Genomic DNA, 12,109 nt, shown 5'->3' on the forward strand with positions numbered 1-12,109 from the left:
CCTCTCCAGTGCTTCCCACATGAAAGTACCAAACAATCCTCCCACTTTGGTCACCTTCACTGGGCAGCTGAGCCCTGGTGGAAGTAAATAGGAACCATTTCCACCTGATATTGTTACTTCAGACTAAAGACACAGTCAGACACCACTGAATTGGTTCCACTGACTCGCTTTTTGAATATTTACATGGCTGCAATTTCATTTTTTTTTCTCCCCCCCAAAATTAAATATCAGATTAGGGAAGAGAATTTAACAGTTTAGCATAGCTGCCAGTATAGCAAATCAACAGCTCAGTCTTTCCATAAAAGCCCAGACCAAGGAGAGACATAAAATTATCACATTACGATAGACTAGTCTGGATCTGACAAAATCAAGGTTGTTCTGATGCAAACATCTTGATTTCTCCTGTTGTTTGGCTTCATCTCCTGAAGAACAAACTGTTTTAGACAAAACTCTGTGAGGAAAAAGAAACTATTGAGTTTAAATTCTACAAAACTCTTTTGCCACTCAAGAGGAGAGAGCCCACGAAGCAGTGCTGGTAGGTGGGCTCTGCTCCTCATATCCCCAAAAGTGGGTGTTGATCCAGGGCTGTGACACACGTTGGTGAGGGACAGGAAAATCTGCAGTGAATTCTGACACCCTGCTTTCCTCTAGGTATTTCCTCCTGATAATTCTCCCGGGAAAGAAGAAATAATGCTCTCCAGTCAGTGGTTCGCTTTCATTCAGGCTCTTATCTCTGCACTGCAATCGACCTGTGACTCCAGCCCCAGCAAACACACCCACCAAGGTGGTGTTAAAACTTAGGGACCAGGAACTGCCTGGCTGCAGCAGCTGCATCCCAAGAGCCTGGGGGAACACTCAGGCCAGGGGCTGGCTTTGGTGCTGGGCTGTCTCTGACACAAAAACCATCTCAGATTAGTCTGTCCCAGCCATCACAGTAAGAATTGGAAATTAAAGGTGGTGCAGAATTTGGGAATAAAGAAGTAAAGATGTGGAGTGTAGTCCCAACCATCTCAGAACCTTCCCTGCCAGCTTTAGACACATAACTCTGAGGAACATCAAATGTGAAAGTCCTTGGAAAAGACAAGTCATTACCCAGCACTATCTTTGGGATCTTCCAGACAGGAAAAAGCACATCCACCAACACTCCATGCCCACATCTCTACAAGATCCAGCAGATAAATTGACAGTCTTCATTTCTAGTACCAGAAGGCTCTGATAGATTTAATAAAATCAAACTGGCAAAGTTTTGATAGGAAATAATTCATCACAGGTGAAAACATGGATTTTCTTCCACCTGTTTTTGTGGCGTGTGGATGCCCTGGCAGAGCTTTTGTGTCACAAATCAGTGTAAAATATTCTCCAACAGGTATCACAAAATCCCTTCATGAACAGCATGAACATGAATTTAAATATGTCCTCCAGAGCAGAGAGGGAATTTTTATCAAAGTTTCAATACCTTGTTCAGTATCTGACCATAATTGTGGGAGATAAACATGGGTGTACCTATACAATGACCTGGGGGCCACAGAGATGTTTCTACTGTTCTGTGGAATGACGATAATTATATTTAGCACTCATTCAGGGCTTTTCATCTTCAAAGCACTTTACAAACATTAATTAATCCCCACAACACCCTATGAGGTAGGTGAGTATTATTACAGTAGGTGTGATCAGGGGACTGGAGAGTGTGCACAAAGCCAGGTAAGGGCAGCAGGAATACACCTTCCTGCAACTGCACATTTCAATTCCTGTTCCTCTCTATGGATCTGCACACACAAAAAAACCTTTCCACGTAAATACATATGCACACACAGGCCCACCTAACCTATTCCTCTGATTCAGTCCTGGTTTTATGACCCTGCTAAGGCACTCTGGTTTTGGGAAGGAATAAAATCTTGAGTACACTGGTTTTGTAGTGTTCCTCTGATGCTTTAAACAGTGCAAGATGTTTTGACATTCCAAGGTGGAGCCACGGCTCCTTTCCATGCTGAGAGTTCAGGCTGAACAAATGCGAGAAAGGCACCTATTTCTGAGAGCTGGAGGCTTTGGGATCCTCTGGCAAACTCCATGCCAGGAAAGAGTGTTTTTAATAACCACAGGTGGATAATAGGTTTGCAAAACACGGTAACAGATGGGTATTTTAAATCAAAAGGAAAACAGAGAGGTGGAGAGGGAGCGCTCTCTTTCCAGACAGTTAGAGCTCAATACCTGCCCAACTTCTCTGAAGAATTACCAAGAGAACAAGGAAAAAAAAAAAATGCAGCTTAGTCATATTTGTATTCTTATTAAATGCAAGACTGCCTGGGGCGAACAAGAGCTGATATCATAATTATTGGCTTGCCCAGCCAGCTGCCTTCTCTCACCTGATGTAAGATCAGATCTTTCCAGCCTTTGGAGCCTCTGTACCGCTGAGCCTCCACTCTCTCTGCAGGGCTGTTTGAATGACCTAATCCTGTCCCGGAGCAGCACCACGCCGTTGTGCTTCAGTAAAAAGGTAAGAGGAAACCTCTGACAACTCCGTGCAGCTTTTCAGAACTCAGCCGTGAAAGCCAAACGGAAGGGGGAGCAGAGCTCTCCTGCCTTGGCTCCTCTATTTAATGTGGAGTCCCTGAGGCTGACTTTGAAGAACTCCAGGCTGAGGGAAGGGGAAGGTCAGCACCTCCATCCTGTTCCTCGGCAGCTCCTGTAGGTATTTATCAGCCACCAGTGCGGAGGAGCAGGAGAAGGAGCCAAGGAAACACCAGGTAAGTTCATGGATCCATTGGTACTGGGAGAAAGGAAGATTGGAGGTGACTTCCCAAAGGAAAAAAGTAGCTTTTCTTGTCTTGGGCGCAGCTTAATCCAATCCTTCTGCTCCATAATTATAAAGAAAGCTGGAAGTGTTTAGCATTACCTGAAAGAAAAAAAGCAGGGAAATAACAAACCAAGAAAAGTATCTCGGAAAAAAATATGGGAAGCCTCATGTCTCACCAATCCTTAAGAGATTTGTATCAAACTTTCCCAGTGGTGAATCAAAAAAAAAAAAAGTTCTGTGTTTTGAAACCAAGCTTGTTTTTACGGCTGTTTGAAATCTGGTGCTTCTGCCTCGCGTCTGTTGTGGCAGAGGATGAAAACTTTGGTTAGATTTCTTCCTATATGGAAAGGTGACTGAAGTGACATCCAGAGAGAGGCAAGGATGTGTTAAGTGCAGGAATGACCGAGTTTGAGCGCTGCAAGTAGAAACTGAATTTCTTATTTCTTTATATACTGAATTTCTTATTTCTTTATATCACTTTCTTTTTGCTTTTTAGTTTCAGACTGTTAGATTTCCAGCAAGAAAGGGACTGTTTGTGTTACAAACACAATAATTATCTAAACCTATAAATAACAACCATCTGTCATTCAACTCTTGACCCTCCTGCCTTACTGGACAGCAGATTAAATCTTGGGGAATTAGACTTTTATAAAAGTTTCAGTTTGGTTTATCAGGATCATACTTTCCTAATTTGAATACTATACAGGGTATGTTGAACTGGGTGAGGTGTAGGCAGAAAATGTATTTATTTTGTTAATAACTAATTATGGACACAAAAGAACAAAAAATATTGGATAGATAAAGTATATTTCTGAAGGAGCAAAGGATTGTGAAGTTTTCTGACAGCCAGATGTGATACATGCAGCCAAGAAAATACACAATTAAAGCAGGTTGTTTATCCTGGTGAGGGGAGAAGGGCACTGGCAGAAGTGGGATTAATGTAAATGAAATAATCTGAGCTTCAAATGTAAAAGTAGAGTGTGAGAAAGTCCTGGCTTGAGCATGAGCAGATTCTGGTGTGATATTGCTGAGTTCCTGGATGTTACCGGAGCCACGTGCTGGAGACAGGAGTCAGTCCAGTACTCTGGGGAGTAAATGGAAATATCTGTTAAATGCCACTGTGGTAGGTGCAGCACAGGAAGCTGCCAGGAACACATAAAACAATGGCTTTTACTGCAAGAGGAAAGTGTAGAGAGAGGGAAGATTCACCTACATGAAGTAAAGTCCTTCTAATCCTGGTAACAACAGGCTTTCCTTTTTTAGGACAATAGTTTGCAGCTCAGGTACAGGGGATAATGAGAAAAATATGTTTTTAAAAAATCAGAAAATGTCCTTTCCATGCTGTGTCCTTTCAGAGCATCTGTGCTGTAAAACAGAAATTACAAGAAAACGTAATTGTTTAGGATTTCTGGAAACTAAACCACAACAACAATATTTGAATATTTTTGGCCACAAAATGCCAGATATTTCACACAAGAAGTGGTGTCATGCAGAACTGCTTTCAGTCACGAAATCACCCCCATAACCTAATTTCATGTGCTGGTAAACGACCAAGGACAGGGAGGCAGCGATATGGCCTCCAAAAAAAAAAATCTGAAACAGAAATTTCCAAGCAAAAAATACTGAAAATTGATTGATGTTAGAACCAAAATGATCTTTTGGTTACAGCCTAAAGTGACCACAGACAGGCTGGAAGGCAGAAGTTCTGCATTAGTCCAGGCAACGAATTTTAAAAGGCATAAAATTTCAAATAAACCTGAACAAAATGTAAAAATTTTTAGAACCCCACATGTGTTCACCCTTTAAAAAGCTGGGACTCAAAGCACTGAAGTGCATAATGAAGGATTTTTACATGGACTGCTCTGTCCTGCTTACAGACCAAACAATTACACATGCAAAACACTCCAGCCTCTCTCCTGCTGAAGCTTTGGAGCTGCCTCTTGCTGCCTGTGCCCATTGGAAAGTGAGGAAAAGTTGTTTGGGATGTGGCACGGGTGCAACAATATTTGGGGGGGTCAATGTCCATAAGGCCCAGGAAATGGGGATGATTCCCAGCAGAGAGGATTTGCTGGTGGTGGCCTTGCCCTTTATTTTTCCTCAGACAGCTCCAGCTCCGAGATTTGGGTCAAACACACCTCTCTGCTCTCCTGCACCTCAAAAATCATTAGCTCCAAAGACAAAGAGATTAATTATGGAGATAATGCAGATTAGGAGAGAGCTACAAATCACATCCTCCTCTCCTGCGTCCGTGAGCACGGCCAGGGCCACGTCTTCCCAAGGAATTCCTCGTGTTGGCAGTGTTTGAGAGCAGGGTGAGAGTTGTCAGAGCTCTGCAAGGCTGAGGGAGGCTGAGGTATCCTGAGTAAATCACCACAACCTGCCCTGGTGGAAGGTTTAAGCTTTAAGGCCCTTCCCAACCCAAATAATTCCATGGATCTGTGGGTCAGGATCAGAGCTATGAGGTGCTGCTCTCCCTCTTGAGTCACTGTGGGATCGATGCCCTGATGTGCTGCCAGCCACAGGGTGCTGCTTATATTGGAAACGAAAAGCAAAGTCCTGGCCAGTCCTATTGATCAAAGACACTTTGCCACTTCTAATAAGATTAGGGCAATAATTAACTCTTTTGCCACATTTCAGACATAAATCCAAGCAGTGCCCTCATTAGCACATCCTTTGCTACTTCCCCAGCTGTCTCCTCACTGCACAGACAAACATCCTGGGGTTTTTTGTTGTTTTCTTTAAAATCAGTTAAGTCCTGTACATAACATTGCCCATTTGGGGTTTTTTTTCACCCATTTTGTGCACCCAAGTCTCCTGGTCACACATGAGATACCAGCAGTGGTTGTTTCCATCATGCCAAGAGAGCTGAGACCTGGCTATGACCCAGAGCCCTGTGTTTGCTGGATTTTTTTGCAAAAACACCCTTTTTTGCCAAAAACCAGTTCCCCTTCCCCAGGGGACTGTATGCCACTATTCTTCCTTCAAACAGCAATCAAAAGAGCCCACACAGAGCCATAAAATCACAGGATGGCTTGGATTGGAAGGGACCTTAAAACTCATCTTGTTCCATGGGCGGGGACACCTTTCACTAGACCAGGTTGCTCCAAACAGCTGTGACAGAACACATCATTCTTTATTTTATTCAGGATGCAAGGGCTTAGAGCTATCAGGTTTGGTTCCACTCTTTGCATTCTGTCAACAAAATAATAACACATCAGCTCATTATATGTCTTTTACTTAAATTCCCTACATTTTCAAATGAAACCTGAGTTCTCTGGGCCCCGCTGGGTGTTGCTGAGTACTGCAGGGAGCTGCTAAATGTGTGGTTAGCAAAGTGATTCCTGTGCAGCCTTTACAAATCTCAACAGTGCCTTTTGAGGCTCAGTAAATATATATAAAATCATTTTAAGGTGTTTGGATGAGACAGGGCTACTGCAATGCAGAGCATTATTATCTTGCTGCTGGTGAAGTGCTCAGAAATGAATGAAGCATAGAGGGTGAGGTTCCATCAGAGTCATGTAATGAAGCTGAACATGCTGTCATTTTAACCCAATTTGTTTCCCTCTGTACTGCTGCCTCACCAGTTTGTTAGAGCCTCTCAAAGGAGCTCATCCAGCTTACAACTTCCACACCTATCCCGTACTTTACTCCTGGAATGGGTAGGTATCCCTGCCCTGCAAACTCTTAACTGCTGGTTCAACAGACCTGCCAGGACAGGTCCCTGCAACATTCCCCTCTGTGGGCAAATGGTAGGATGCCAGAAATATTAGACAGGAACCTGTTCTCCCAGGAATGCAAGTAATTCATAGAAGGAAATAATTTACTATTTTCCCAGCTGGAATAATTAAACAGCGAGGCACTGTCCTCCCGAGCTGCTGGTAAGGAGAGCAAGGAAGAGGGGGGAAAAAGGAGCTGAAATGTCCTGCAGTGTAAATTATCTTCCAGACTAAACAACCTTAATTCTCTAAGTCTCTCCTCATAAGCCAGAATTTCCAGGGCTCTGACCATTCTCCCTCCTCTCCTGTGGATTTCAACCCGGGGTGCAGCGCTTCAAAATGCACTGACCAAAATCCCAAACCTTCAGCTGACACTTGACCAAGAGGATTTGCCTTCCCCGGTCTCACAGGACACATTCCTGCCAGCACCTCATGCCTGCCAGCCTGTCTGCCTGTCCATCATACCACGATGTGGCTGATTTAGGCTCAGCCTGCAACCCTTTAAAACCCCAAGATCTTTCCAAGCAGAAGTGCTGCCTTCTCCTCACCCACTGTCTGCAGGGTTTGTTATTCCTGCCTGGATGCTGAGCTCAGTTATTATTGAACTGCATTTTTCTTTCTTCAAGACTGTTTTTCCTGGCTCCTTTTGAATATTAATCCTGCCCTCCACATACATAGGCAAAGCCTCCCATTTCCAGTTGTCTCCAAATTTGATTAGAGCTCCTCTCCAGCCTATCACTCAAGTCATTAGTGAAAATACCAAGCAGTGGCAGGCTCTTGAAGAAATCCACTCCAAACACCTTTTCATTCTGACAGCAGCCAGTCTCTAACCACTCCTAATGCTCTGTTCCACCCAGCCTTACCTCCTTTCTGCTGGAGTTTTATCTCAAATACATTTTCTTTGCCTGCTTATGAGAACATCACAGGCAACAGCAGAGCAGCCTCGCTGATATCCAGCTGCATTATCTCTATTATTGTCTCCTTGCAAGGCCAGTATCCAGGGAAACTACACTGCCAGGATGATTCCTCCTTAGCAAATTCATAATAGCTTCTACTTTTGCTTTTTTTATCCCCTCCTTAGTTCAGTGGGGTTTCAATTTTGTCCTTTTCTGGGAGTTAAATCTGCCACCTGTACTTCCCTCACACTTTCCAGTTTGAGGGCAGAAAGTGATTTACCTCCTGTCAGTCTTGTAAATCCAATTGTACCCAGCCAATTCTCATACCTGCAGCTCTGCAGTAATTTCAGCTGATTCTCTAAAATTCGCCAGAACTAAATTAATTTGGGCCACGGAACCTGGAGACCTCAAAAAGCCTCAGCCCTGTCCTCTGGGAGGTGAGAACACAGGTATTCTTCCACGGATGAGATCACAGGCAAACATCATTAATATTCCAGAATTTCTCATCCTCTGACTTGGCAATGCCCCGTTAGTTTTCCACTGCGCTTTAAGGTCAGTAATTAATGTTTGCCCTACTTTTCCACCCAGGAATAGATTTGGGATGGGTTCTTTTTTTTTTTTTTTCTCTTTGAAATGCAGAGTGTCTAGAGAGCACCTGCTCAACCCTGTGGGTTTGGGGTCAGCTTTGTGACACCTGGGTTCTGTTTTGGGAACATGCAGCAAATACTATTGTCCAACATCTTTTATAAGAACCTTTCAAAGCACTGAAAAATTACAAACCAGGACCAGCTTTTCCAAGATTAGCCACTCATGCAGAGTAATTTTTTTTTTTGGATAGTCTGCACACAGTCTTGTGAGGTGTTGAGCAATAATACCACTTATTTAAATCTATTTAAATTCACTGTCCATGGGTATATATCACTTCAGTACACAGCATAAAATACCGATCTGGAAAAGCTCTTTGCCTCAAAAAAACCCAATTCATTCAATGGTTAAAACACTCTAGAATTCTTCCTAAAAAAAAGTAAAACTTCCGAGATTTCTGCCCATCCTCACAGAGGTGAGAGTGCCCTGCAGCTCAGTGTTCAGCAGGAAAACCTAACAGCTAAAACCCAGCATAATTCAGTCACTTGCTCTTTTTCCTCTCTGACTCTACCAAAATACAGCAGGAAAGTGTTTTCAACAGGCAAAATCAGGCAGATTTATCCACTTACCAGTGTGCAGAAAGGCTCAACAGGACTGCGAAGGAGGCTGCAAAATTTGGCTTAAGTTGATGATGTTTCTCCTTGTTGAAAGCCTCCACAGAAAAAAAACATTCTTAAAAATATATTCAACAAAAAGATTAAAAGATCAGGTATACAGGAATAGAATATTTTCCCACAAATAAAGGCACTCTTAAGATAAAAAAAACAATTGAGAAAGAATGGCAAAGAGGAATTTAAGATAGAATGAAAATGTGGAATCTGTAAACACTGAAAGTGAAGGTAGGAAGCGTCAGGAGCGAATTCCATTAATTTAACAATATGGATAATCAGATTTACCATCGTGGAGTTCTGAAAAATAAGCAGTGATGCACCTATGATACTTGCCCGTGGTTTTACAAGAAACCTCTAAGAGTCCTTTGTTTCTTAACTACCAAAGCAAACATCTGCATTTTGATAAAAATTGCAATTCTTGCCCACTCCCTATCCCAGCAGCACCAAGTTTCCAAAAGAAACCATGAGATACACCAGGGATCACAATACAAAAAGTGACAACTGGCATTATTTAATTTGGAAGAGAGAGAGGGAGAGGAAAACTGTAGGAAAACCAAATGAGAGAACCCATAAGAATTCCTTCACCCTGGCTGAGCGAGTTTGATGCTGGGCTCATTAGAGATGTTAATGCCCAAACATCATGCACGGGGTTTGGAACAGACACAGGGCCTGGATTTCCCTGACAGAAGAAGGAGCCAGGCACGTGCTTTATATTTTTTAACTGTTTTCCTGCTCTTGTCTCCACTTTAACCCAGCTGAGCTGGCACTGAGCAGGGCGAGCTGGACCAGATCATCTCCAGAAATCCCTTCCAGCCTCAGCTTTCCCATGACTCTGAATTTCTCCAAGGATATTTCTGCTCTGTAGATCTTGGTGTGAATTGGAAACAAAAGCTGTGAAAAGCAGACTATGAGGTTGCTTCCAAGTAGAAATTTATGCCTCTTCACCAGCAAAGAGCAGCTAAAGCTGACAAAAACTCCTCACACAGAAATTCCTCTACAGCAAGCTCAGATAAAACCCACTCCAAGCACAAATCTCTTTGGCTATAAAACACATTCCACACTTCATAACTGATAAGCTGCCACAATTTAGAAGGTTTTCAAAGTGTTCAAAACTTAAGAAAAGAAGAAAAAATTCCAGGCTTAAGGGGGAAAAATATTAAATCAGAGGGTGCAAATATGTGAATGCAAAAATTTAAAACAGAAGCGTGTTCCTTAATTTTGAGACATTAATTCTTGAATAAACATCTACAAAGTCTCTTTGTTCAGGTTTCTACTTTCCCATGTTGACATCTTTTTCCTCCTGCTGAATCCCTAACTCTTTGTTCTGATTTCGCATCACTCTCTATAATGCCCAAAATACTGTAAGATTATAAATTTAGCCCTATAGGTGTTTAGAAAATCCAAGAAAATAAAAACACAGGACCAAGTGAAAATTTGCTCACCCACAGAGATCTGTAAGAGGAGGCAAAAGGTTGAGCTGTTGCCATTATCAAATTTGATACAGGTCTGTGAGGACTCATATAATCTAAATATATATTAAAATATCAATTCTCTTTCTTTCCCCTGAAATTGCTTGTCAGAGGACCTCGTCAGCAATAATACAAAACTGTATTTCTAGTCCCTTAATGAATATTCTTTATCAGCTGTGCTTTATGTGTTGAAAACAAACACCTGTAAAAAGTTTAATTTGCATTATTTTTTATGTATAAGAAAACAGAACAGCTTTGGTAATAGGTTTAGTTTTATGTCTCAACCTTTAATGTGGTAATCCCCTTAGATCAGTTAATTATGCTTTATGGATCACTGAAATTTAATATTTTAAGAGAAGAAATGAGCGTAGTTTCAACCTCTTTAGAGCCAGCTGCTCCCAAAAATTTAAGATTCTATTACAATAAAGGAGTTGATTTTTCACACTAAGGAGGGAATGGACAAAATCCCTGTTTAGAGGGGGAATGAGATTCCCAGAAGGAATCTGTTGGGCTTCATAAACTGCACTATGATACAGGAAAATGCAGGACTTGGGAGGGTTCTTAATTAATTTCAACCTTTTCCTTGCTTCTAATTTTCATCTCTATTAAGAATTTTGTAACAGCATCAAGGTCTTGTCCACAATTCAATATTCTTGCTTAAACGATGTTTCCTCAACCAAACAGGGACCGTTTATTCAGACTCTTTATTGCAAAACTGCTTTTGCACACACAGTTTTGGGATGTTTGCTGTTTCTGTGAAATCCCTCTCCTTTCTTTCAAGGGTGTTATTACCTCAGGTTTTATGGTGAAAGAAATCCCTACTTTTTTTGCCTTCCTATAAGTGAGAGGTGTTCGTAAAAGCAGAGAACTGAATTCCTCCTTATCGAGTGTGAACTTTGCATTTTCTTCTTTATTTAAGTTAGGTTTTTTATTGTTATTATTCACACTTGGCCATAAGATATTTTAATGAACCATAATTTGGGAGAGAAAAAAGCAAAAGCACATTGGTTGTCTCGGTTATCAATACAGGGGACATGCTCAGCCCGAAGGGATTCCCTCAGTACAGGGACACACAAAAAAGATGGAATTTGGAATTTGTTCAGAAACAGTGGAAAGCAGAGATGCGGTTTTGAACACCCACAGAGCTCTTGAAGGAGGTTTTTGCTTCAGATATTCATTAAAAAGTCGAGCTATTTAAGCATGGGAAAGACTTTTATCATGGTCTCCATTTCTTAGCTACTCCTGATTAAATACTTTCACGATTGAAGCCCTGAACAGGTTCATGTACCCCTTGAAGAAGGGTCTGCCCATCACAGATTTGGGCATTTTTCCCTCTGTGGTTTTGCTGAGGAAAAATTAAAATGAATACAAAAGCCCCTCACGTTTCACAAGGCTGAAAAAATCCATCCTAGATAAACAAATTGTGCAAAAGTTTTGTATCAAACTTTTAAATCACAATGTCTTGAATAATCTGTTTCCAAACACTCAGGAGTGAAGAGAACTGGGGAAAGAAACTCAGCTATGTTTTGCTTTTCTTTTAGGAGAAACAGCTTTCACAAAGCTCAAAGAATTTTCCCAAAAGAGTTAAAATAGATGAAGAATAAAATTAAATTAAATTAAATACCAAACAGCTGTTCTTGGTACTTTTGCTGTTCACAGTGAGGACACAGGGTTTACGAGACAGAAATAGGCTCCAGGAATAAATTAGGCATTGGGAAAACAGGTGGGTGTAGCAGAGGTGTGAGTGCTTGGGAAGTGGGCAGGGAAAAGGGGAAAAACCAGCCTTGGACATTTGGCAGTGAAGGGGAGAAGGGTAATTGGGTGAAGGGATGATTTGGCCACAACTTACAGGTTTTAGACACTCTGGTCTTGTATCTCATAACTGTAAAAACAGATGGGTTTAGCTGTGCCTATTTCATATTTTCCCTCATTTTCAGATCTTGCCCTGGGAATTTCCTTTTTACATATATTCGCAGCA

At 41.7% G+C, this 12,109-nt stretch overlaps 1 protein-coding gene across 3 annotated transcripts in view; it reads left to right on the top strand.

The window, feature by feature from the left end:
* The first annotated feature begins 2,186 nt into the window (after nucleotides 1-2,186).
* FOXN1 (forkhead box N1) overlaps nucleotides 2,187-12,109 on the top strand; it is a 36,108-nt gene continuing 26,185 nt past the window's right edge. Inside the window, exon 1 of one of the 3 annotated variants that reach the window (XM_042026141.1) lies at nucleotides 2,187-2,494. The gene's annotated coding sequence lies outside the window, so the exon portion shown is untranslated. Of the gene's footprint in view, nucleotides 2,495-2,565; nucleotides 2,745-12,109 lie in introns of those variants that run through there. The other 2 variants (XM_042026143.1, XM_042026142.1) reach the window with 2 other exon arrangements.

This window comes from Corvus kubaryi, unplaced genomic scaffold (assembly GCF_017639235.1).
Source record: "Corvus kubaryi isolate FWS band 111438036 unplaced genomic scaffold, C.kubaryi_AGA036_p1.0 37284, whole genome shotgun sequence".
Lineage (NCBI taxonomy): Eukaryota > Metazoa > Chordata > Aves > Passeriformes > Corvidae > Corvus > Corvus kubaryi.